This window comes from Cricetulus griseus, chromosome 4 (assembly GCF_003668045.3).
Source record: "Cricetulus griseus strain 17A/GY chromosome 4, alternate assembly CriGri-PICRH-1.0, whole genome shotgun sequence".
Taxonomy (NCBI): domain Eukaryota; kingdom Metazoa; phylum Chordata; class Mammalia; order Rodentia; family Cricetidae; genus Cricetulus; species Cricetulus griseus.
Genome location: NC_048597.1, coordinates 190,497,420 through 190,521,469, shown reverse-complemented (window position 1 = coordinate 190,521,469; position 24,050 = coordinate 190,497,420). Strand labels below are relative to the sequence as shown.

At 39.7% G+C, this 24,050-nt stretch overlaps 1 pseudogene; it reads right to left on the bottom strand.

The window, feature by feature from the left end:
* Positions 1–21,863: 21,863 nt before the first annotated feature.
* On the bottom strand, positions 21,864–22,595 carry LOC100753035 (annotated as a pseudogene).
* Positions 22,596–24,050: the final 1,455 nt, after the last annotated feature.

Genomic DNA, 24,050 nt, shown 5'->3' with positions numbered 1-24,050 from the left:
GCTTCCCAAGTACTGGGATTAAAGTTATGCCCCACTATCATCCAGATAAGCCATAAATTCTCAATCCAAAATATCGAATAGCCAAGCCAGGTCTCCACAGTTTTATTGCACTCAACATTCTTACCTTTCAAGCTTCCACAGAATAGGCCATTGAGCTCTGAATACTAAACATCTTTTCCAGCTCCAAGTTCAAATGTCATCATAATCCTCTCAGAAACACACAGTCAGGCCTACCAAAGCAATTTTGTGCTCTTCTTACCAATTTCTGTCTTAGTTTTTCTATTTTGTGATGAAACACTGTGATGTGTTATGAAAATCAACTTGGAGTGGAACAAGTTTACTTAATCTTACAACTCCCAGGAAACAGTCCATCACGGAGGGAAGTCAGAGCAGGAAGCTGGAAGCCAGAACTGAAGCAGAGGCCATAGATGAGCAAGCCAATAAACAGCACCCCTCCATGGCCTCTGATTCAGGCTTTCCAGAGTTCGTTTATTTTCAAGATGGCCTCTTCTGGTGCCCATTCATCTTTGCTTCCATGAATTATTTCACAGCTTTGCTTTTGGCTAAGGCCCTCTCTTGGTCCGAGATCCTCTTAGGAGGGATTCTAGCATGTTCATCCAACTCTTGCTACCTAAGAAGTATCTATTGATGACAGGAGACTCCAGCCTCCTTGTCAAGTCAAATGCAAGAAAATTCTCCTTGAATGACCTTTCTTTGCCTGGCTGAGCCACATTTGTTTCCCACCATTGAATACATATGTATGTAAGTTAGCTCAGCACGTCTACTATGTCAGAGATTACCACTGTGGAATACCATGCCTGTCATGTAGGCATCCTTCCGTCTCTGTGAGCAATTTTCTTAGACTCTCCTTTACATGACTCACTTCAGGGGAGGGTCGAATCACCCTGCTGTGGATGGGCAAAGCCACAGCTCTTCCCTAAGACAATGATTACTGGTTTCAGCAGATTCCTGCCTCTCATCTTTTCAGATATAGGCTATGTGGGTGATGGAGTGATAGTTTCTAATGGTAGAGTTGATTCCTCCAGTTCCTGGAAGTCCTCTGGAACTATTCTCTGTGGTTCTCTTTAGAATGTGGATGGTCTGTAATTATTGTTTTCATAGCCTTTTGTCAAGTTTTGAGTCAAGAGTAGAAGCTCCATTTAATAGTGTATAGCCAAATAAACCAAACTCTCTGGCTCCTTTATCCCTATGTTATACCTGTGTGCTGAATCCTTAGCTTCAATTGCTTTCACCTTGTATTTTGAGGCCCGGTGTTTTATTGGATCTGGAGATCTGCTGTGCTTAGTCTTGGTGGCCAGCAAGCTTCTGGGATCCATCCATCTACACCCTGCCTCTCCTGCTACCCCTGGGCTTATGGATGCCCATAGCCAAGCCTGGCTTCTATGTGTTTGCTGAAGGTCTGAGCTCAGGTCTCTCAGTCATACAGCAAGTACTTCCTGCCCTATCTCTCTCCCTGTCTCTAACTTGTCTAAACCTCTGCAGATGCTATACTTACTTCTTGTCTAGTGGTTCTGATCATTTTAAAATTAAAACCCTATTATTGGTCTCACAGAAATCAAACCTTTGAAATACTTGACTGGGGATATCTTTGAAAGTACAAGTAATTATTGAAAGAAGGAGGTGGTTAGAATTGCATGGAACTAACCAAAGAACTGTCGGAGGAAGCAGAGTTCACTTGTGTCCCTAGAGTGATTCTGGGGTAGAGACTGCATGGCCAAGGGCACATATTTAGCCTGTCATTGAGGGAACAATTTTTTTCTCGGGGTAGAGGGCTGGAAAGGAAATGAGGATCATATCCCAACTTCTAACATAGGCGTTAGGGAGGTGACTGAGCGGGTATAAGTGTTCATTGCCAAGCCTGACCTGAGTTGGACCCACAGAATCAGCAAGGCAGAGGAAAAGAACTGACTTTCACAAGACTTCTGACCCCCCCATCCTCCCACACTCCCCCCACACTCCCCAACCCCACACTGAGTGAACATAATAAAAAAAAATTAAAAAACAAAACAACAAAACCTTGTGAGAAGGCAGCACATAGGTATTTGGAAAAGCAATTCCACTAATTTCCTTTGTCAGCAACACTGTCTTAGTTAGGGTTGCTAGTGACGTGAAGAGACAACATGACCATGGCAACTCTCATACACATTTAATTGAGGGTGGTTTGCTTACAGTTTCAGGGGTTCAGTCCATTAGTATCATGAAGGGGAGCATGGCAGTGAGCAGGCTGTTATACTGAGTGAAGCTTGAGAAAAGGACCTCAAAGACTGCCCCACACTGACACATTTCCAACAGAAGGCAGGGCCCAGATTAAAGGTTGCTCCTCAGCTTCAAGGTCTGAATAAAAGGCATGTGTCCTCCAGCCTTCTTCAAGACCACACTTCCTCTAACAAGGCCACAAGCCCGAATAGTGCTACTCCCTATGAGTTTATGGGTGCCAAATACATTCAAACTACCATAAGCACAAATTGCGCATTGGAATTCTGTAGTATCTCTGTTTATGAAAAACTATGGAAAATACAAAAAGAAGTTGGGTATAGAGTGTAAGAAGCACAGCTATGAGGTGCTGTGGCTGGAGAGACTCAGAGAGAGCTGGTGATGCAGGAAGTTACTCTAGGACGAGGAAAGTCCGCTGAGCAATTGGAGTAGTGGAATCAGAGCTTGATAGGACCCCATGGCTGTGAGTGTGGGAGAAGTCTTAGGTTAGTAATTGCAATGACAGTGTTGAGTGCATGTTCGGACTCCTCTCCAGCTTTTTCCTTGGAGCCCTCCAGGACCAAGGGCATTAAAGAGTCTGAAACATTGCACAGTCTCCTAGACATGCTCACACTGCACTTCAGTGCTTGGCTCAAGAAGAGGACTTTCCTGATGCTGGGGGATCAGTTGGTCAGCAAAAGTGTCTCATGGTTTTTAAGGAATATTTGAATCATATGCCCTTTTTATAAGCAACAGTATACAAAGACGGAATTTCAAGTTAAGTGTTAAATGAACTCTTTTTAAATTAGAAACATTCACACTTCTGGAGGTTTGAGTCATACCTTCAAAAATAGAATTACAAAGGTACCTTCATAAACTGTGCTGCTTACTGCTTCTTATCCCTCCTCCATAAATAATCTGAAGATCTTTTCCCACCCTGACCAGAGTCCTAAACAGAACTTCTCTGGAGTAGATCTCTTAGGATTGGGTTGTTTTCCCTTCAGGTGAGAAGCAGCAGCAGCAGGAGACTGGGGGAGGCTGGTTCTTTCCTGGGACTGCCAGGACCTTCACTAGACTTATTTCTGGAATCCCTCCTCTTCTCAGTTTAAATTTTCTGGGTTGCTCTCTCCACAAACTCTTTATTCCTAGAGTAGAAACCCAAAGTCTGCCTTTCTGTTTCTGGATGCTTCCCAGCCTTCATTTATTTTTTTCAGCTCTCTCACACCTCTGTCGATCATTCTGTCCTCGGAGCTTTATCACATCCTCTAGGAGAACTTTTTCTTCTTTGGGACTTCGAATGGTATTTAGAAAAATAACACTGAGTAAGAATTAGAAGTGGATTGACCACTACTTCAGTACAAACAAGTGATCACTTTACTTTTCAGTCTTAATTTATCCCAAATAAAAAGGCAGGGAGTTGTTTTCTGATTCAAAATCAAATTGGGATAAATTATTGCAAGAGAAAGTAGCAGATTAGACTTGGGAATGAAAAGTCATTTTCAAAGGCTCAAACTGATATGGGCTGGTTAAACTGGAAGTCATCTTAGATGCCACAGGGGGATTAAAAATCATCTATCCATCTATCTACCTAACCACCTATTCATCTATAGTGTTTCTTTTTGGGGCCAAGGGTGTCCCTACGTAGAGACAGAAATTTTACTTTTCCAAGAGAATGCCAGTGGAAATCTCTCAAGCCCTGTATAATGCAAGGCTGGATTTCCCCTCCTTAAGTAAGACAAAGATGGCTGCAATGACACAGGAAGCCAGAAAAACCTTCCAACTGTAGTTAGAGGAGTTCTTGTGGAATTGAGTGTCCTTTTCCTTGATTCTCAAATGCGGTAATTTGACAGAGAAACACACAAATAAACTAAAAAACTGACCAGGTATAATTGACATCTGCAGAGGACAGTGACCCCCAAAATTCCTGATACTGTGGACTCATGCCTTCTAGTGTCCTAGGTCCATTTTCAGGCTCTGTGTTGGTTTGAATGAAAATGCTCCCATAGGCTCAGATGTTTGAATGATTGTTCTCAGTTGGTAGAACCGTTTGGGAAAGATTAGGAGGTATGGCCCTTTTGGAGGAAGTGTGTCACTAGTGGGCAGGCTTTGAGGTTTCAAAACATTGTCACCATTTCAAGCTAACTCTCTTCTTTCTTTTGCTGTTTAAGATGTGAACTCTGAGCTGTTCTTGTTGCCATGTCTTCATGGACGATAACCCTTGGGAACCATAAGCCCAATTAGATGCTTTCTTTTGGAAGTTTCATTGGTCTTGGTGTTTTATCACAGCAATAAAAAATTACTAATACAGGTTCAGTGTCTTTATTCTGGTCTGAGGTTTTTCCATGTCCTATTTTTCTTCTCCAGATGGGTTCTGTCTCTCCTTTTTCATCTATTTATTTGTTTGTTTGTTTTTACATCCCAATCAAAGTTTCCCCACCCTCCCCTCTTCTAAGCTCCTCCCCCTCCCCTTTCCCTTACCTCCCAACCCCATTCACCCCTCCTCCACTGTTTCTCTTCAAATATAGGTGGGCCTTTCACAGATATCAGCCAATCATAGTATATCAAGCTGCAGTGAGACTAAGCATCTACTTTTCTATAAAGGCTGGATGGGGCAATCTGGTAGGAGGAATGGGTCCCAAAAGCAGGAAACACCAGAAACAGCATATGGGCTCCTTTTGAATTTACTATTCTGTCCCCAGCTCTCATAAAGAAAAAGCAAAACAAATCAAACTCTTGTCCTAGTTTGCTTTCGATTGCTGTGATAAAGGCCATTTACAAAGGCAGCTTGAAGAAGGAAGGGTTTGTTTAACTTACATATCTTGTGCCAGTCTATTGAGGGATGCTAGGAACTTGGAGGCAGGAACTGAAACAGCAACCGTGGAAAAAGACTGCACCCCGCATGCGTCATCCTGAACACCCCCTAACCACGCCTGATAGGCATGGTTAGGTACACCTGTAGCCCGCCCTTAGGAAGCGTGGTTACGGTGTCTCCCTACAACTGCTTGCTGGTTTGCTTTCTATGGCTTGCTCAGCCTGCTTTATTATACCACCCAGAACAACTTGCCCACAGGTTATACTATTCATAGTGGGCTGGGCCCTTCCATAATAATCATCAATCAAGAAAATGTCATAGACTTGTCTATAGGCCAATCTGATGGAGACATTTTCTCAGTGGAGGCTTTCTCTTCCCCAATGACCCAAGCTTGTATCAACTTGACAAAACAACCAAAACTCACTATTTTGTGCTTCATCAAAACACATCATCTTGTTAATAAAAGCAGAGTCATTGATCATGCTCAAAGAGTTCTGTGTCCGTGAAGATTTTGACATATTGCTATGGTGTTTTCAGAATGCTGCTGATAAAACTGTCAAGTGTGGGGCTGAATGAGAGGTTATGGAGAGAAATCAAGCAAAGGAAACTGATCAAGAGAACAGAGAGAAAGAGAGATTTGTCTCAATGCGAAGATGAATGATCACTACATCATTTTAACTAGTTAACTAAATATGGTAGAAACATATTTAATTTGGAAGCAAAGGCCAAAAAAGAAATCCCAAAGGTGGTGTGATGTTTCATTTTGCTTGTGACCTTGATGAAGTTTAGAATCATCAGGCAACTAACCTTTGACCCTGTATGGGAGGGGCTTTAGGTTAATTGAAGTAAAAGACTCACCCTAAATGTGTGAAGTAACTTTACATGGACTGGGGTCTGAGACTGAATGAAAAGGAAAGAGTGAACTGAGCTAAGTACCCATCCATTTCTATCTACTTCCTGGCTGTGGATATATGTGACCAGCTGCTCTCTGCCCCTACCATCATAACTTCTCTGACATGACAGTGTATCCTTTGTAGGTATCAGACAAAATGAACCCTTCCTCCCTTAATCTGCCCTTTTCAGGTATTTGTCACAGCAATGATACAAACAACTAATAATGTCAGTGAATCACAGAATTGGATACTCATATAAATGTTGGGTAGGTGTACTTGCAATAAAGCTCATGAATAATGATCTACATAACTTGGGAAATTTTGAAAATGTGAACTGTGGTGATATATTATAATTTATTAAAGCTTGCCTGAGGTTACAGAAAGCAAAACCAATCACACTAGTTAGCTACAGAAGCTAAGCGGTGGTGGTACACACCTTTAATACTCAGGATTAAGAGGCAGATGGATCTCTCTGAGTTCAAGTACACCTAGACCGGCACGAGATTGAATCAGTCTAAAAGAGTAACAGAGCTCATGTCTTTAATCCCAGCACTAGAGAAGTAGAAAAGATAGGAACAGAGTCTTCAGTAGTCAGTCTCAGGAGTCTCTAGCCATGTTGAGGTTAGCATAGCAATCTGAGTGAATCTCAGGAGCAGTGAAGTTAGGAACAGTCTGAGGATCACCCCTTTGGTTTGAGCTGAGGTAGAGGTAATAGCTAGTGGCTGGCTTCTTTGTTTATCTGATCTTCAGCTTGAAGCTTGAACCTTACTATCAGTCTCTGGGTCTTTTATTTTTCATGTTACAGTGAACAAATGGAATAATAACCACTGCTTGTTTTATCTTCATCATACAAAATGACAGAACATTAATTAGAATTAGCAAAGGCATTCTCACCAAAACTGCAGCCCTGTTTAATTGATTTGTGTTTGAAATAGCCTCTCAAGGGTCCTTCAAAGCCAAGATTCAGGCACACATTATAACACCACTGCCGTGCAGGTTGTGTTTTGAAATTCTTCCAGCTTTTATCAGTCATGTCTGATTTCACATAGAATTTATTTTTTGAAATCAACATCAACAACACACAAAGGATCCAAAACATTCCTCACTTTAAAAACAGCTTGAATCAATTTGGCTTTGGCAATCAGAGAAAGACCCAAACACTTCATTCTATTATGTCATTTTTTGGCATATACAGTTGTCCCTCCATGTCCATGGAGGATTGACTCTGTGACTCTACAGATGCTAAAATCTGTGGTTGCTCAAGTCTTTGTATGAAATGGCTGGTATTTTCACATAGCCCACACTCATTGTTCTATACTTTGAGATTTGTGGTTGTTGCTTTTGAGTCTTGCTAGGTTGTCCAAGAAGACCTTGTCTTCTAGGCTCAAACAATCATTCAGATTCAGTTACCTGAATAATTGGGATATCAAGCAATGGCTCAGTATCCAGATCTCTCTTTCACTTAAAATAATTTTTAGATTACTAATAGCACTAACACTGTACAAGTAGTTGTTGTTATTTTTTAAGGAACAATGGCGAGAAAGAAGTCTATACACACTCAGCCCATATAGTTTTGCTCTTATTTAATGTGTGAATGAATGTATGTGGGACCCACGGATCTGAAAGGTTGACTTCTGTTGTCAGCATTCACACTGCTTCATTCTCTTGGCATCTGCACTTCTCTTGTTGTCTTACTCACACCTTATACTCCTCTAAAATTATCAAAGAATTATTTTAGGAAGATTAATAGAGTCTTACTTAAATTTAGAAGCTGTTGGAACCTGGGGACAGGCAGAGGTAAAGTAGGCAAGAGTAATACAAAAGATGGGCTGGCTTCCCAATTCTCAAACATCTTGTAAGTATAATTATTCTTTCTTCGTACCCACCACAAATTAGAAGGAACAGCTTTGTTCCTCCCAAGAATTCAAGAGTAATTAGTTCTACTCAGTGGTAGAATCTAAATATTTTCTGGTTATACTGTATGGTGTAGTCATTTTGCAGAAATGACATGGCGTAGTCATCAGAACTGAAATAAGTTTCCTAAATAACAACTACTACAGAAACTTCAGCTATAGTTCCTATTGAACTACTAAATTATGAGTTAACTGTAAATTTGACCATTTTAAATGAAAAATTTTTGATAACTATATTTTCTTTTTATTTAGAAACAGTCTTATTTTACATATCTATACCAGTTCCCTCTCCCTCCCATCCTCACATGTCCCCCCACCAACGCCCCCATTCCACCCCTACCCACTCCCCAGGGAGGATGAGGCCTTCCATGGGGGAATCATCAAAGTCTGTCATATCATCTGGCCCTTCCCCATCTATTTAGGCTGAGAGAGTATCCCTCCATGGGGAATGGGCTCCCAAAGTCCATTTGTGCATTAGGGAAAAATACTGGTTCCACTGTCAGAGATTCCATAGACTGCCCAGGCCTCCTAACTGACACCCACATTCAGGAGGCTTGGTTCAGCCCTATGTTGGTTCCCAAGTTTTAAGACTGGGGTCCATGAGTTCCCACTTGGTCAGGTTATCTGTTTCTGTGGGTTTCTCCAGCATGGTTGAGACCCTTTGCTCATCACTCCTCCCTCTCTGCAACTTGATTCCAGGAGTTTGGCTCAGTGCTTAGCCATGGATGTCTGCTTCTCCTTCCATCAGGTACTGAATGAAGGCTCTAGGATGGTATATAAGGTAGTCATCAGTCTCATTATAGGGGAAGGGCATGTAAGGTAGCCTGTCCAGTATTGCTTAGATTCTTAGATGGGGTCATCCTTGTGGATTTCTGGACATTTACCTAGTGCCAGGTTTCTCTTTAAACCTATAATGGCTCCCTGTATTAAGGTATCTCTTTTCTTGCTCTCCCCATGACTCAGTTTTCCTTATCCCTCATGTTTCCTCCCCCTCCTCTTCTCCCCTTCTCTTTATGCTACCTCCCTCCACCCCCTATGCTCCCATTTGCTCAGGAGATTTTGTCCCTTTTCCCTTCTCCAGGGACCCATGTGTGTCACTCTTACGGTCCTCATTGTTTCCTAGCTTCTCTGGAGGTGTGGATTGTAGGCCGGTATTCCTTTGCTCTATGTCTAATGTCCATATATGAGTGAGTACATACCATGCTTGTCTTTCTGTGACTGGGTTACCTCACTCAGGATGGTTTCTTCTAGTTCTATCCATTTTTCTTCGAATTTCAAGATTTCACTTTTTTTTTTCCTGCTGAGTAATACTCCATTGTGTAAATGTACCACATTTTCTTTATCCATTCTTCTGTTGAGGGGCATCTAGGATGCTTCCAGGTTCTGGCTATTACAAAGACTGCTGCTATGAACATAGTTGAACAGATGTCCTTGTATGAGAGTGCATCCTTTGGGTATATGCTTAAGAGTGGTATTGCTGGATCCTGAGAAACTGCCATACTGATTTCCAAAGTGGCTCTACAAGTTTGCACTCCCACCAGCAATTGAAGAGTGTTCCCCTTTCTCCACATTCTCTCCAGCATAAACTGTTCTTGGTGTTTTGGATTTAGCCATTCTGACAGGTTTAAGATGGTATCTCAGAGTTGTTTTGATTTGCATTTCCCTGATGGCTAAGGGTGTTGAGTAATTTCTTAAGTGTCTTTTAGCCATTTAGATTCCTCTATTGAGAATTCTGTTTAGTTGTTTATCCCACTTTTTAATTGGATTATTTTGTGTTTTGGTGACTAGCTTCTTGAGTTCTTTGTGTATTTTGGAGATCAGCCCTTTGTCAGATGTGGGGTTGATGAAGATCTCTTCCCATTCTGTGGGCTTCCATTTTGTCTTGTTGACTGTATCCTTTGCCTTACAGAAGCTTCTCAGTTTCAGGATGTCCCATTTATTAATTGTTGATCTCAGAGTCTGTGCTACTGGTGTTACATTTAGGAAGTGGTCTCCTGTAACAATTCATTCAAGGGTACCTCCCACTTTCTCTTCTAAGAGGTTCAGTGTGGCTGGATTTATGTTGAGGTCTTTGATCCATTTGGACTTATGTTTTGTGCTTGGAGATAGATAAGGATCTATCTGCAATCTTCTACGCATCAGCATCCAGTTATGCCAGCACCATTTGTTGAAGATGTTTTCTTTTTTCCATTGTATAATTTTACCTTCTTTGTCAAAAATCTGATGTTTGTAGATGTGTGGATTAATATCTGGGTTTTCTATTCAATTCCATTGGTATACCTGTATCTTTTTGTGCCAACACTAAGCTGTTTTCCTTACTATAGCTCCATAGTAGAGCTTGAAGTCAGGGATGGTGATGCCTCTGGAAGTTCACTCATTGTATATGGTTGTTTTGGCTATCCTGGGCTTTTTATTTTTTAACTTTGGTTACATTTTATTGAAGAGTGTCATAGAATAACAGCAATAATTTTTCAAAAACATTTGTAGGCTTTTAAAATAGACAGAACTCTCTTAAAAGTCCATGCAGCATCTTGCAACAATGGCAGAAGTCAGTGCTTTTTTGAAATATTGACAAGTCCCTTGACTGTCTTCCAACACTGACTTCAGTTGGAGATTTTCTAAGTGCAGTGATCTTTTTTTCCCTCATCATTATGTCCCACAGCTCTGGCCCTCCTCCTTCCATCTTATTCTCTTCTCTGGTACTTTGTGGGTTTTTTTTTCTCATGGGGGCACATATTGTGAGACTTATCCTGGGTTTTTTGTTTTTCCATATAAAGTTGAGTATTGTTCTTTCAAGGTCTGTGAAGAATTGTGCTGGTATTTTGATGAAGATTGCATTGAATCTGTAGATTGCTTTTGGCAAGATTGCCAATTTTACTATGTGGATCCTACCTATCCAAGAGCATGGGAAATCTTTCCATTTTCTTGTATCTACCTTAATTTCTTTCTTTAAAGACTCAAAGTTCTTGTTATACAGGTCTTTCACTTGTTTGGTTAGTTACCATGAAATATTTCAAGTTTTTTGTGGCTATTGTAAAGGGTGACATTTCTCCATTCAACTGTAACCTACCAAAGGAAGGTAGCGATGTGACGTTAAACACATCAGATTGTCCATATGTAGTAAAGCTAAAAGTCAAACTATACCCACCATCTATCATATAATTCTATATAATGTTATAAAATCCTTAATATTTATTTGTTGAGACAATTTATTATACTAATAATAACGAGTCAAAGTAGTTATTAAAGATTTGGCAACACCCCCAAGACTGAAAGTAACTTTAGAAATGAAACTTGGGCTAATTTTGTAGGTTGCATGGATATACCAGTGAGCTAGGTAGAACAGTAACTGAGAGTTTTTCCATTTTCTCCAATTTTCATTTTGCAATAGAACTCAGGGATATTAATTTTTGCAAGGAAAGCTAACACAGGCAGATGCTCCATTTGTCAAAATGTGCCAGAAAATATGAGTAGAAAAGGGAAATAAGTAGGGTTCAAGATGGGTTGTGACAGTCTTACTGATATCCCAAGAAATGTTTATTTGGGGAGGACCTTGACAGCCATGGGGAGAAGCTTTACTAGTATGTACAATGATGCCCATTTATGTAATCTGACAGAGATGGACTCATGTCCACTCCAATTTTCCCATTTAGTTGCTGGCTAGGAAGCAGAGGCAGCAGTGAACCAAAGGGGAGAGGATGAGACTTGGGGCACCAGGTTTCTTTTATGTTATTTTTTATTTGGGGAATGCTGATTGTATTCCCGAGTTCAAAGAGGAAGTTAAACTTCTTGTAACCTGTCTAAGGATTTGTTTATATAGTCAGTAGACCAGAAGAACAATAGCTTTGCTTCATTGTGCCTTAGTATTTTCACAGCATTTAAGACATACTTGAACTTCCTAGCTAGCTCTAACTAAATGGAAACTCAAGCCCTACCAATCCTTATGACAATGCTATATTTTTAATTTTATTATATTTTTCTTTGGCAATTTTGAACATGTACATAGTGCATAGTGTCACCATCTCTTAGCTACTCCCAATCCCCCAATTCCTTTTACTTCACTTGCACCATGTAAGTCTCTTTTACCAATTCTTGGTTTTTTTCTTGCTGAGCTTAATGAGAGCTATCTGTGTGATCAAGAGTTAGAATGGACCACTGGAGTAGGGTGGGCTCATCATTGGATATAAAACTGGAGATGTTTTTCCTTCCTCCAGAATCTATGAATAGTTAATCAGAGTGTGAGATAGGGCCCAATAAACCTCTTCATGATCCATGATTGACTGGTCCAGTCTTGCACAACCCCATTGCATGCAGCTACAGTGAGATCATGATCACATTGATTGTGTCATATCCAGAAGATACCCTTTCAAACCCTTTCTCCTTGTCTTCTGGCTCTTTTCGCTCTGCATTCTCTGGATTTTTGCATTCTTTCTTCTCCCTCTTCCATGAGGTGTGTGTGTGTGTGTGTGTGTGTGTGTGTGTGTGTGTGTGTGTGTGACAGAGAGAGAGACAGAGAGAGAGTGAAAGAGAGAGATGTCCCATTTATGGATGAATATTCGTTCCATCATCATTTACTCTTAGCTCCTTGAGCAGCTATAAATCCCTGTATTAATTGGCCCCTGTTTCAGTAAGAATCTTCTCTAAGGTAGTCAGCTATCTTTTGTTTTCAAAACACACACTACTGGTAAAGGCACCCACAGACTTAAAGTCAAGGGATAGAAAGTAAGCCAAAAGAATACAGAAATGAAAGCAAAAAGATCTAATGAAGTAGACTTTAAGCCAAAATTAGTAAGGAAAGATAAACGAGGCCACTTCATAGTACCAAAAGTGACAATTCATGAAGACCTAACTGTCCCGACCCTCGGGACTTCAACCTGGGGCAAAAGAGTCAGGGATAGGGAAATGAAAATTGGAGAAAATGGAAAAACTCTCAGATGCAGAAAGAACGACCACAAGACAGGATTCTGATCAAGTGGCAAGCTTTATTTTTCTCAGGCTAGCTTATATAGTCAGCAGAGCAGGATATGGGGAGGGGTAAAATGGGTTGTTTGTGTGCCAGGTGTTAGTGTAGGCAGGTTATTAGGAGACCACAAAGAGAGGATGTTTGGCAGGGTAAAGAGTTCATGAGTAAGAGGTCCAGGAAGGGTTGCCTAGGTGACTGAGCCGTAGGGTGGAGGACTGGGTCAAGTTGTTTCTTTTCTTGAGCTAAGGTTCTAAGGAGCTGCTATGTAAAGGTTAATATAAAACTACATGGGTGGCCAAGTATGGCCTAGGATCTCATACCAAGCCTTGAGATCTTTGGCTCCCAATACCTAATAGTTGCAAATATACAGACTATACCCTGGGACTCTAAATCCCATAAACTCAATGCTAATAGACATAGAATGTCAGATAGGTCCTGGTACAATAAATAGTGGATGATTCTGGTGTCTTACTCTCATTTTGTAAGTTGTTTCAGTTAAAAATTAATAAGGAAACCAGATTTTACAATTTTAAAAGGGCTTAACAGACTTCTAGAGAATATTGCATCCAGTAGAAAGAGGGAACACATCTTAACCTATGGAATATTTTCTAAGACAGACCACATTTTTTTTCTTTCAGATTTTTTTATTTGAATTAGAAACAAGATTGGTTTACATGCCAATCCCAATTCCCTTCTCTCTCCCATCCTCCCCAACCCCCCCAACTGAAATCCTATCTGTCACATATCCTTTCTTCTATTCTTCCCCTGACTCAACCTTTCTGCTCCCTCATGATTTCTGCATCTTTCCTCTTCTTCCCTTCTCATTTTCGTAGCTCCCTCCCCCATCTTCCCATGCTCTCAATTTCCTCAGGGGATCTTGACCTTTTTCCCTTCTTCAGTGGATCATGCATGTCTCTCTTAGGGTCCTCCTCATTTACTAGCTTCTCTGAAGTGTGGATTGTAGGCTGGTAATCCTTTACTCTATGTCCTAAAATCCACATATGAGTGAGTACATACCATGTTTGTCGTTTTGTGATTGGGTTACCTCACTCAGAATGGTTTCTTCTAGTTCCATCCATTTTCCTGCAAATTTCAAGATTCCATTGTTTTTTTTTTTTTTTCTGCTGAGTAGTACTCCATTGTGTAAATGTACCACATTTTCTCTATCCATTCTTCAGTTGAGGGGCATCTAGTCTGCTTCCAGGTTCTGGCTATTACAAATGGTGCTGCTATGAACATCATTGAACAGATGTCCTTGTTGTATGAATGTGCTTCTTTTGGGTATATGCCTAAGAGTGGAATTGCTGGATCTTGTGGTAGACTGATTCCCATTTTCTTGAGGAATCGCCATACTGATTTCCAAAGTGGCTGTACAAGTTGGCACTCCCACCAGCAGTGGAGGAGTGTTCTCCTTTCTCCACATCCTCTCCAGCATAAACTGTCATTGGTGTTTTTGATTTTAGCCATTCTGACAGGAGTAGGATGGTATCTCAAAGTTGTTTTGATTTGCATTTCCCTGATGGCTAAGGATGTTGAACACTTTCTTATGTGTCTTTCAGCCATTTTAGAGTCCTCTATTGAGAATTCTTTATTTAGTTCTGTTACCCCACTTTTTAATTGGATTATTTGGTGTTTTGGAGACTAGCTTCTTGAGTTCTTTGTATATTTTGGAGCTCAGCCCTCTGTCAGATGTGGGGTTGGTGAATATCTTTTCCCAGTCTGTGGACTGCCGTTTGTCTTGCTGACTGTGTCCTTTGCCTTACAGAAGCGTCTCAGTTTCAGGAGGTCCCATTAATCAATTGTTGATCTCAGTGTCTGTGCTACTGGTTTAATGTTCAGGAAGCAGTCTCCTGTACCAATTAATTCAAGGGTATTTCCTACTTTATCTTCTAATAGGGTTAGTGTGGCTGGGTTTATGTTGAGGTCTTTGATCCATTTTGACTTAAATTTTGTGCATGCCAATAGGCTTGAGTCTATCTGTAGTCTTCTACATGTCCACATCCGGTTATGCCAGCACCGTTTGTTGAAGATGTTCTCTTTGTTCCAGAGTATATATTTGGATTGTTTGTCAAAATTCAGGTGTTTGTAGGCATGTGGGTTAATATCAGGGTTTTCAACTCTATTCCATTGTTCTACCTGTCTATTTTTGTGCCAATACCAAGTTGTTGTCAGGACTATAGCTCTGTAATAGAGCTTGAAGTCAGGGATGGTGATGCCTCCAGAAGTTCCTTTATTGTACAGGGTTGTTTTGGCTATCTGGGTCTTTTGTTTCTCCATATAAAGTTGAGAATTGTTCTTTCAAGGTCTGTGAAGAATTGTGTTGGGATTTTGATGGGGATTGCATTGAATCTGTAGATTGCTTTTGGCAAGATTGCCATTTTTACTATGTTGATCCTACCTATCCAAGAGCATGGGAGATCTTTCCATTTTCTGGTATCTTCTTTAATTTTTTTCTTTAGAGAGTCAAAATTCTATGGTACAGGTCTTTCACTTTTTTGGTTAGTGTTACCCCAAGGTATTTTATGTTGTTTGTGGCAATTGTAAAGGGTGATGTTTCTCTAATATCTTTCTCCCCCAATGTGTCATCGGTATATAGTAGGCCTACAATTTTTTTTTTTTGGTTAATCTTGTATCCTGCCACTTTGCTGAATGTGTTTATCAGCTGTAGGAGTTCCCTGGTAGAGTTTTTTGGGTCACTTATGTAGACTATCATATCATCTGCAAATAGTGAAAGTTTGATTTCTTCCTTTCTAATTTGTATCCCCTTGATCTTCTTTTGTTGTCTTATTGCTCTAGCTAGAACTTCAAGGACAATATTGAAGAGGTATGGAGAGAGTGGACAGCTTTGTCTTGTCCCTGATTTTAGAGGAATTGCATTGAGTTTCTTTCCATTTAACTTGATGTTGGCTGTCAGCTTGCTGTATATTGCTTTTATTATGTTGAGGTATGTTCCTGTTATCCTTGATTTCTCCAAGACCTTTATCATGAAGGGGTGTTGGATTTTGTCAAAGGCTTTTTCAGCATCTAGCGAGATGATCATGTGGTTTTTTTCCTTCAGTCTGTTTATATGGTGGATTACATTGATGGATTTTTGTATGTTGAACCATCCTTGCATCCCTGGGATGAAGCCTACTTGATCATGGTGGATGATTTCTCTGATGTGTTCTTGGATTCAGTTGACAGACCTTATTTTATGCCACAAATAAAATATTATTAAACACAAAAAACTGAAAAGACCCCTTGCCTTGTACTTTATCAGAAAAGAATGTAATAAAATTAGAAAACTTTAGTAACTATGGAAAGCATGGAGATGAATAATAATTTAAATGTAAAAGTGTATTCTTTGACAATTCATATATGTATACAATGTATCTTGGGTCCTTGCTCACTTCTTACTCTTTCTTTCTTCCATTTTTATAAGCCACTAGGTCTAAGTAATCAATTCGTGCTGTCTGCTGGAATACTGACGGACTTTGTTGGCTTGGTTTTGTTCATGTCTTTTGCAGGTGACCATAACTGTAGTGAGTCAATATCCATGTCATCTCCAATAGACAGCATTTCACAGTTCCTCTCCCCACTCTCCAGCTCTTAGCTTCTTTTCAACCCTTCTACAATCTTCTGGAGCCTTAGGGAATTAATACAGATATCCCAGTTAGGGTTGAGATTCAACAGTCATTTACTTTCAGTACTCTGACCAGTTATGAGTTTCTACACCAACTATGGCCTGCTGTGAAAGAAGCTTCCCTGGCTTATGGAGCAAATTGCTGCCACAGCTGTGTTGAGTTCAAAGGTTTGTATCCCTCTGGGTCTGGGAGACTTTATGGTGGTGGTATGGTGGTATATGTGGGAGAGAGAAGACAGACAGGGAGACTGAGAGACAGAGAACTAGAGAGAGCATGCTGTGATGTCTAGAGGAACAGTTTAAAGGGTGCATACACTGCATCTGGTGGTGTTGTTGCTGGCATAAGCAGCTGACTCTGAGTCACCCAAGAGTAGGCTGGCAGAATGTCTGATTTACAACAGTGAGTCTTCAGTCTTATTATTATTAATTAAAAGTGTCATTTATTTTACATCCTGACCACAGTTTCCCCTCTCTGCTCTCCTCCCATTCTCTCCTGTCATTATCTTGTGTCCCGTTCCTGTTGCCCCCTCAATGTCTCTCTCTCTCTCTCTCTCTCTCTCTCTCTCTCTCTCTCTCTCTCTCTCATATCCCCACTCTTAGAAACCCTTTTGTTCTCTCCCTTCCCCCAATAAACCTCTTGTGTTAGGTCTGTTGCATGGTGTTATCTCTCAGCAGCATACCTTGACTCCAACCTGTCTAGGTACCTTTCACCACATATCCTAACATCAGTGCCTGTGACCTGGGGGCTCTCCTGGTGCCTGTGCCCCTGCAACATAGGCCCTCTGCATGTGTTTGACAGTTGTGTAGCTTGGTCTGCTTGTGAGGCTCCTAGCAATGGGATCAGGACCTGGTCTTCAGTCTTAATTAATCCAATCTAAAAACTCCTTCACAGACATGGCCAGGGGCTTATTTACTAAGCAATTTCAGATTTAGGTTGATAATCAGTATTAACTATCACAGACACTAAAAGTATAATACATAGAATTTATCAAACTCAAGTCAACCAGAGAACAAGGGAACTACTGATATAATCACTAAGTATCAGATTGTTTGCAGAGAGCCATGTTGAGTAAGGGGCAGTGTCTGTAGGGACAAAGGTAAGCTACCCACTATAGCTTCTGTAAACTGATGATATCCAGATGAAGAAGCACAGTGTCTTTTGTTGTAGTCCCATAGAACACAAGTATCTTATTCATATCACAAATTAAGCAACACAAATACGCCTTTGGCAGTGAGGTTAAAGGATGGGGATTCAATCACTGCTAGGGAATGCATCTTTCTAAAGAACAAATAAGTCATTAATTTTGAACTTTTCTTCTCCTAATCTGTTTGTAGGAGCCAAGTATGAAACAAGCGTAAGTGTGCGGGGGTGGCATGAGTCTGCGACCTCATTTCCTCATTTAGCTCTATGAGAGTGCCTGATATAAAGGGGAAATGTCCTGGGAAAGAAGAGAATGTAGAAGATAGAGTCTCAGGACTACTACAGGCTGTGTGTGTATATTACACATAACTTGTTTCTATCACATTGGGTATATTTCTGATTTCCTGTAGGTCAGATTATTACCGTTATCTCCATTTGGACCAGAGATCATTCCATAAGTTCAGGAAGGATCATCTCTGTGTGGATACGACAGACAAACTGTCAGTCTTCTATGGGTCTGGAGTTCCTTCTATTGTCACATCTCAAGAATAATCTCAATGAGTTGTTAGGGGTTTAGTTATGATGGCATGTGAGATGATACATCACTGTAAGATTTTAACACAACAGCATGTTAACCCATGATCAAAGAGTATCATTAACATTAACTCTTGTGTAGCAAAGTATATGTCAGAATATATACATTTAACTTCTTTCCTAGCCCTTTCTTTAAATTGAAAAAATTAATAGTAAAAAAATCAAACCCCATCTAGGAATTTTTCAGGAAAATCCATAAAATTAATTTTAATTAAAAAATAAAAAGTACTTTTGGCAGTCAGATACAAGGATAGATAAAATAGGTTCAGGGAGACTTCATAATGAGGCTTACCAAGGTCCCTCTGGTTAGTAAGAGATAAATGTCTGGTTTCTGGTATCCAGTATGTGAAAGAGTTGTCAAAAGTGCCTGCTTGAAAATGTCTGCCAAACGATTCTGTGTAATTTTTTTTTCTCAGAAATTAAAGGACAAATGAACACTTCTCAACTTGCTTTACCAAGTCAGAATTTCTTTGATGTTAAAATGTATCAAGATATTACAAGAAAATGAATATAAACCTCATGAGTGTCTACCAAGTGTCATCAAACTACAGTCTGTGGATTGGCCAACCCACAAATGGACTCCATGTTTTTTTGTGTGCTTTTTGTTTTGTTTTGGTATTAATTTCTCTAAATTTTTTAGTTTGTTAATTTCCTTTTCCTTTTTTTCTGTTTTTTAGACAGAGAGAGAAAGAAAATAAAGTTGGGTATGTAGGGAGGTAGGGAGGAGCTGGATGAGAAGAAAAATATGATAAAAATATATTGGATTAAAAATTTATAGTAAAAATATTTTAAAAATAGTCTTATTAGAATATTGCCACATCCACCTATTTGCTATGGCAGAGCTGAACAGCCCAGCTATGGCAAAAAATAAACAGTCTGAAAGTCAAGACATTTACAATGTCATTCTTAAAGAGCTTTGCTAGTTCTCTACATAGATACAGAATTCCCCATTCAAATTGTAAATGTCGAGCCTGAAATTTATATACTAAGTTCACTTTGGAGACCTAATGATGAGTCCAAGCGCCCAAGAAGAAGGGAAGAGCACATATACACATTACAGAAGACTGTTAAGTGGCCTGCAGAGGGCTGTTTGGAATCAAGGTAAAATGCAGTGATCCCGTGGCAGGAGACCATAGATAGCAACAGGGCAATGGTTGTTACTTACCTGGAGACAATATGTGAACATAGGATGATTTTCTTGAATCCCAAACTTAAAATCCTGGAAGTCAAAATCATGAAGATAGGTCAAATTGTAACAGGCACCAACTCTGAGAGCTTCCTACTTACCAAGACACAGCTAATTCAAGTATGAAAATAAGAAAGGATCAGTGAGTTTGTACTAAGGCAACACACACACACACACACACACACACAACACACACACACAGATACACACACACACACACAGATACGACACAACACAGACACACACAGACACACACAGACACACACAGACACACACACACACACACACACACACACACACACAAATAGGCAGAAAAGCTGCTCTTCAGGATAGACTGCCCACTAATAAGTGCAGATTAAATTATAAAAGTTACCATTTGGTAGCTATCAAATAGTAATTAGTTCAGCCAAGAAACATCACAGCATCCCAAATAGAGGACGGAGTGTACTGGAATCAGTTATTAAAGCTTCAGGAATTCTGTAAGTTCATTGCTAAAATTAACATCAAAGTTATGTGAATATAGAAATGATATTCAAAACAAAGCTCAACACTTGGGCTGAAGCACCTCCCCCTGAGCATTCATTTACCTTTGCCTGGGCACCATGCACCACGGAGCTCCTCTCTGTCACCCAGCAACAATGCCCTCTTAACCCTACACACATTCTACCTCTTCTAAATGGACCCTCATCGGATAGGCTTTCTAAGTGAGAGTACCACCTTTAGCTCTGGACTTATGTTCAAGGGGTTAATCCTGCTAGAGTCAGAAGTTTTTCCCCATAGGTCTGGCAAATCTCCCAGAGCTGACACTGATTGGCTTAATTTAAGACACACAAATATTCATTAATCAATCACTGTATAAAGAGCTGGACAAGAGGCATGGGAGGGAATATGCTGATTATACCAGCCTAGGCCAATGCCGAGGCCTGAAGTCAGGAATCTAGGTTAGCCACTTCAGTACTACAGGGCTGAGGATGAGGTAAAAGTTGTTTCTCAATTGTCAAGTGCTGATGTATTAGAACCAGAAAGGGATCAAGCAGGGCAAGCAGACAACCAGCAGATACCTACATATGAGGGAAACAAGGCCATGGAGTCATCAAAAGCTGCAGGAGGGAGCAGCGACTCAAAACACAACAGCAACATGTTTAAGCTGTGGGAAACAAGGGAAGAAAGCCGAGGGAGAGAGAGACAAAGACAGAGACAGAGACACAGAGACAGCCAGAGAGAGACAGACAGGCGCGCACGCGCGGCGCGCGCACACACACACAGAGAGATAGAGAGAGCAGAGTAAGAAGAGAGAGAGAGAGAGAGAGAGAGGGAGGAGAGAGAGAGAATGAGAGAGGGGGAAGAGAGAAGAGGAGAGAGAAAGAGAGAAAGAGATAGAGGAGAGAGAAGAGAGAGAGAGGAGAAGAGGAAGAGAGAGGAGAATAGAAGGTGGAGAGAGAAGAAGAGGAGAAGAGAGAGAGACGAGAGATGAGAGAGAGAGAGAGAGAGAGAGAGAGAGAGAGAGAGAGCGCAAAAGAGTTGCTATACTGCAAAGATTTGAGACATTATTTAGGAGAGAAAATAGAAAAGCCTTTGTGTATAGCAATCAGCACCCTCTCAGGGCCACTGAAGTGGAATCACGGGGATGCTTAATGGCTTCCTTGGACACATGGCTTACATTGTTGGAGAAGAGATGGAAGCAGCAAAGATCTTATATTTTTCCATTTTAATGAAAAAATTGAATTTTAATTCCATTTTTAGTTAGCGTATAAAGTAATGAGTTTCATCATGACAACTTCCAACCTACGTGTCACTGTGTTTTGTGGTCATTTTCTCCCTTCCCCCTCTGTTATCCCATGGGTCCCCACATCCTCTCTAGATGTCTTCCTCCAGTGATTCTGCATTCCTATTTCATGTGTATTCTTAGTTTTTAGTTTATGGAACACACACACACACACACACACACACACACACACACACACACACACACACACACTTTTAAATTTAGATTTTGCATTTAAGAGTTAATATGCAGCATTTATTTCACATCATAATATTTTCTAGTTGTGTCAATTTTCCTATAATTCCCATGATTTCATTTTGCTTTATGACTATATAAAATACCACTGTATATATTTAACACATTTAAAAAATTTAATCATGTATTCATAGACATGTAGGTTATTTCTGTTTCCTGGATACTGTAAACAACATTTTGATAAATATGGATGTCTAAATTCTCCTTTTGGTGTGTTTACTTACAGTTCTTTTGTTATATATCCAAGACTGGTACAGCTGGCTCATATGGCATTTCTGTTTTTAGAATGGTTATTCAAGATTATATTCCCACCAGAAATAAATAGGTTCATCTTTTCCCATATGCTCCCTAGTGTCTGCTGTTATCTGCTCTCTTTATGATAGTCATTTTGACCTGAGTGAAATTCAGTCTCAAGGCAGTTTTAACTTAGAATTTTCTTTCTTTATTTTTCTTTTTTATAATCACAAATAGGACTTTTTATTTGTCACTATTAAAAATCTGGATTTTAAAGAGCTTCTTGGACTGGTGGTTCATATCCATCAGTTTGTTCAACTTTAGCCCTGTCTCATCACCAGTAGCTTTTCCAGAACTGCCATCTTCACCATGGAGTCATGAGTTTTCCCAATCCAAACTTGGGTTTCTTCAGCATTTTTCTTTTCTAATGAAGACATCATGAAGAGTCCATATGGACTGGCAAGTCTTTTCTATGTCTTTCCCAGTGTTGTCTGGAAACAGTTTATTAACCACTTCCTTCAAGTCTGCACTCCTTGGGTCATTATTTCCTTTATCTTTCAGATCTGGCAGATGGTGCTGCACATAGGAGGTCTTGCGGATCTGGTTGTTGTGATTTTTTAGCAAAACCAACTCGGGAAAAAAATGTAACAAATAATGATCAGTTGTCTGATCATCAATATGAATTTCAATCATGATCTGCCACTTTTTGACTATAGAACACATTTTTGTCCAGGGTAAGATCCATGATATGGAAGTTAGTCAGACCATTTTTGCCCTGAACATTCTTAGTAATTAGTTTGAATTTTTAAAATGCAACTTCATTATTCTGTAGATCAGCAAGGCTCACTTCAAACACACAACCCACGAGGCCATCAGATGCAATTTTGGTTCCTTGAGTCCTTATGACTAGTGTTTATCCAATGTTTCTAATGTTGAACATATTTGGAGCCTTTGCATCATACAAATTTTTCTTAGAAATTGGTTTCTTCTTGCCAACTGCCATAGTGCTGCTCTGAGAGTCAAAAGCAATTTAGAATTTTCTAATAGCTAACAATGCCAGAAAATTTTTCAAATATTTATTTGTCATTTTAATTTCTTCTTTTGAGAACTGTCTATTCAGTTCTTTAGCACATTTATTGATAGGATGATGTTGGGTTTGGGTGTTTAATTTTTGAAGTACTTTCTATATCCTATATCTTAATCCCTGTCACAGTCAGGTTTGTTTTCCCTGTTCTCTAAGCAATGAGGCAGTTTCTTTAGTATAGTAATTATTTCCTTATGTCAGAAGTTCTAATTTTCTTGTAATCCCATTTTGTCAATTCTTCAAATTAATTTCTGTTCTACTGTATTTTTTTCAGAGAATCATCATCTATGTTATGTCTTAAAGTATTTTCTCTGCTCTCCTCTAGTTGTTTCAGGATTTAGGCCTTACATTCAGATCTTGTATTCATTTTGAACTGATTTTCACTCATCTTGAGAAAGCTACACTTAAATTTATGTTTATACACGAGAAAATTCAGTTCTTGCAACATCATTTCTTAGAGGTTATCTTTTTAGCAATGTATGTTTTCAACAGTGTTATCAAGATTGTACCAGTCAGAAGACCAGGATGTCTGTTGTGAGATTGTGTCTTCTTTGTATGGCAGGGAAGCTCTACCCAGGAAATCTCAACAACATTTCTGACAAAACAATACCTGAAAAAGAACACCAACTGACTTGAGCACAGATGGGGAAAATCTCACAAGTTTCTACCCCTAGATGAAGAACCACAGGTTGATGAGAACTCTCCAGAGATGAGCCTCCGATAGGCTACCTAATCCCAAATCATTGTATTTGCAAATATATATATATATATATATATATATATATATATATATAGTGTCATAATAATAATAATATATATCATAATAATAATTAAAGAATAATAGACCATGAATTTGGGAGTTGAAGGGACATTGGAGTAGTTGGAGGGAAGAAGGGAGGTGATGTTAAAAATAGTACTTATCTATGTATAAAATATTTAAGAAATGAGGTAGATGTAAGTATGTGGGTTTATTTCTGGGTTCTGTGCTGTATTAGGTTGGTTTAGATATCTGTCTTTGTGACAGTATCATGCTGGTTCTGTTTGAGGTAGGATATTCTGATGTCTCCACATCACTCTTTCTGCTTGGACCATTTGGGATCCTCTTACTTTTATGTGAACTTTTTGATTGTTTATTCTAGTTTTGTAATGAATACGATTGGAATTTTTAGAGAGGTTCCGTGCAATCTATGGATCTTCTTAAACAACAAGAAATATTGTAAAAATAGCCATTTTTACTTACAATATTGATTCTACCAATTGACAATAATTTCCATCTCCTAGTGTCTTCCTCACTTTCTTTCTTTCTTTCTTTCTTTCTTTTTTTTTAGGTCTTAAGGTTTTCCTTGTAGAGGTCTTTCCCCTTTATGGTAAGGT